We start from the raw sequence: 4,239 nt of genomic DNA, 5'->3' as shown, positions 1-4,239 counted from the left end.
TCCCTCTATTCTTTTGGAAAAGGGAGAAGAGAGATACAAAAAGAATTCAGGCGATTAGTCCTTGTTGAATTCTTTTTGGCAAAGGGAGAAGAGAATGAAAAGATATAGCACACTTTTGTTTTCTGCAAGATTTTCACTTGCAGAAGAACAAGGTTTGGAAAACAGAAAAACTTAGAAAGCTTTTTGGAAAAGGAAGAAGAAGAAAGATGAGCAGCAAAGAATTCTTAAAGAATTGTAAAGGTTGTAAAGGTTTCAAGGTTTCTCATAAGTTGTTCAAGAAGTTGTTTTAGTGCAAATCAAGGTCTTGCTTTTATAGACTCTTCATGTCTGGTCAAGAAAATCATTGGAAGAGTTATAACCTTGAGAAAATCATGTCAAGAGTTACATCTCTTGACCTTTTATTCAAAACTTGTCACTGGTAATCGATTACCATAATCATGTAATCGATTACACAATGCATTTTATGAAAAAATGTGACTCTTCACAATTGAATATGAATTTCAACGTTCAGATACACTGGTAATCGATTACCAATATATTGTAATTGATTACACCATTTAAAAATCATTTGGAACATTGCAAATTCAGTTAAAAACTTTTTGAAAACAAATTTTATCACTGGTAATCGATTACAGAAAACTGGTAATCGATTACCAGAGAGTAAATACTCTGGTAACTTAGAAAAATTTGAGAAAACTCTTTTTGTAAAACAAAATTGTGCTATGTTTGGTTTTTGAAAAATCCTTTTCAATACTTCCCTTGTGAATTCATCTTCTCCTGAATCTTGATTCTTCTTGATGTCTTTTCTTGAATCTTGAAATCAACTTCTCTTGAATCTTGAATCTTCTTGATTTCTTCTAATGAATCTTGAAATTAATCTTGATCTTGAACTTGTTGACTCAATCTTGACATCATTCTTTTGGGCTTTTTGTCATCATCAAAACTACTTGATTCATCATCATGAAGCTTGCTTCTACAAATCTCAACATCATCATGTCGGCTTGGTACACAAAAGAATCTCACTTCATGTGCTCAACTATTGTCCATTTGCTCCCATGAACGAAGGTTCGCGATCATCATAGGTACTAACCACATGGTACAAAAATTACAAGGGTGAGTTTATTATAAAAGAAATCAACACAAAATTGCAAGATATTTTCAAAAGTTTCTCATATATATAAACGTCTTAAAATGATAAATATTTATAGGCAAAATTCGTGTAAACCATTAGGGATCATTCCCAAAAGATGTAACTCTTCAAAAGACACTATCTGGTGGAATTTCAAATTTCAAAAAAAAAAAACTTTTATATCATTGCTTCTAGTAATCGATTACATGATGTGATAATCGATTACATTGATTCTAGAACTTGAAAAATAATTTTAACACTTTTAAAAGAAACTTGAAGACTTGATTTAAATTAATCAAATGGCCAAATATGCTACTTATCAGAAAAACCTTTTAACAATTTAACCTTGAATCTTCTAGTTGTTTGGCTTGTTCGTGTTCAAGATTCTTCATGTTATTTTGCTTTTGACTTTCTGTCATTTTCTTTTTGGAATCATCAAAACCTACAACATTACATAACCACAATGAGTTTCCCCTAAAAGGTCTATTAGGTACTTGTCCTAAAAAGAATCCATTTAGGATAAGAAACCTCAGGAGAGCAGACAAGGGATTGCTACTTTTGAAGTTTGTGTGAATGAGTACAATAGGGTGTTGTGTGAGTCAAATAGCAAATGCTACTTTTTGGTTTGGAAGCATGGAGAGGCTTTTTGAAAGAATACTTGGATACAACCTGCAAAGGCTTAGAAAATATTGGTGAAGAAGCTTCAAGAGGCTTTTAGAAAGAATACTTGAATAGAGCTTGGTGAGGCTTTTCGAAAGAATACTCAGGGAGGCCTACAGAGGCTAGGAGAATACTAATCAAAGAAATTGTACAAGAAACAGTATTGAGACTTTCTAGTATGCCTTTCAAGAATTTAATCAATGAACAATGAAAAACAATCCTACCTTGTTGCTTGATTGAGTTTCTTGTAGTTTGTAAAAACTCTCTAGGGCAATAAAGTAGGTTAAGTTGAAGTGTCTATGACCAAGAATCCATGAACCACCAAGCCAAAATGCATGAAGAATTGTCCAGTTTAGAGTAAATCTAGAAGTATATCAAAGTAGTTAGAGGCAAATTTTGTTATTATCCCATCCCTTCTTTTTTCCACAAGATTTCCAAAAGTCTTATCATTCTTTTTTCATATACTTTATTTTTTTAAAGTCTTTTAAATTATCCCATCCCTTTACCATTTTTACAATCTCTTTCACCAACACTCTTTCCAAAAATAAAGATTTCCAAAGAATTGGTGATACTTCCTTTTATTTCATATTCTATTTTTGTCAATATTGTATCATTTGTGACATCATCTCACCCTATTTGCTCTTCTATTTCTCCATCTTATATTGCTTTTTTCTACACCTCATTTTGTTTTCATCGTTTTTTCTACCCTTTCCCTTCTTTCCTCCGTTAGGTTTTGAAGGTTTTATATTATGATTTGATTATAGATAAACTATATTGAAAGTATTATCATTTTGTCTATAGCACAATGAAGCTGACTTAGTCTTGTGAGTTTGTGTTAATTAGCTTCGATATACAAATCAAGATACGGATGGATGTCAACTTTAGTTAATCAAGAAAGCCAACACTTGTGTGAAAGGATATAGCAATATGATCATAAGGAGATCATATTCTCACAATGAAAAGATTAGAAGATCTAAAGGATAGCAATATGATCATAAGGAGATCATATTCTCACAATGAAAAGATTAAAAGATAACATAAAAGCAAAATATTTTCACTAAAGAAAGCTAGTTGTAAAATTTCAAAAAAAAATTGATTGACCAACTTCAGAAAGTGGAAAACCTGAGAAAAGTAGAGTTGAGAAGAATCATAAGGAATGATCCTTTAAGTCATTTGTAAATAAAATGGAAGGAAAACTAATCAGAACACTCAAGATGAAGATGAAGACTAGCTTTTATTAGATATAGTTGAAAAGTATTAGAATAAAATATTAGAAGAAAGATATAATATTTTAATATAAAGAAATGTCTATGTTCTTTCGCAAGTTCTTTTTCCCAAAGTCGCACTTACCAAACGATGCGAATTTAATGCCAAAAAGACTGTAAAATTGTTAGTTTGAATAGAACTTCGGAAATTAGGCTAAAATGGACGTTTTCTTCTTTTTGTGGAAAAGTGATGTGGATAGCCCAAAAAAATGTAACATTTTGGCATAATTGACAAGTTCAAGCCCATTAATAATGCAAAAAATATTTCCAAAAACAAATTTAGTTTTTCCTAAGTCTACACAGTTCAAGATGTAAAAAAAAAAAAAAAAGAGAGTATGCAGCTGAGTTAGTTTACCTGTTTAGTAAATAGCCAATTTTGCCCTTGAATGTGTAATTCATTGACAAATGCGTCCCTGAAAGATGAGAATATAAAATTTAGTCTCTAAAAGTGTAAAACATGCAACAAATATATCCAGCCGTTAACTTCCATCTGCCATCGTTAATAAAATAGCTTAGGTGACACATAGGGACAAATTTATTATTGAAATGATTGCTAACGTGGTCATGCTGATTAGATTGGACAAAAATGCCAATAAGATACTATTTTTGAACGTAAATGTCAATAATTTGTTGTTGGACGAAAATGTCAATATTTTTTATTGGAGGAAAATGTTAGTAATATTTTTTGGATCTAAACGTCAGTACATTCCATTTGATCAAAATGTCAATAAGTTATCATTATTGGAAGAAAATTTCAGTTATTTTTTATTGGACCTAAATATCAATATGTTTTTATTAGACTAATTTGTTAGACCTGAAATTTTATTTTATTTAAGGGTAAAATATAATTTTAAGATAAATTTTCGTCATTTTTATCATTAAAAGCATAACATTGCATTAATCACTTAAAAAATATATTGGCAAACAAAATACTAATGATAATATTGATTATCAATCATAATTTGTCTATCACAATAGAAATTATCCAAAATAAAAATTGTAACAATGTACCAATCATTACAAATTTTTGCAAATTATAATAATTAGTTCCAATCTACTATAAATAAAAGATAAATATATCTCATATTTCACTTATTCGAATCTTGACTATTTTATTAACGGTGACGGACAAAAATTAACAGCTAGATATATTTGTCGTACTTTTTCCACTTTCGGGAATTAAAT

The sequence above is a fragment of the Glycine soja genome, chromosome 16 (genome assembly GCF_004193775.1).
Source record: "Glycine soja cultivar W05 chromosome 16, ASM419377v2, whole genome shotgun sequence".
NCBI lineage: Eukaryota > Viridiplantae > Streptophyta > Magnoliopsida > Fabales > Fabaceae > Glycine > Glycine soja.
Note: the sequence above shows the minus strand (reverse complement) of the source record.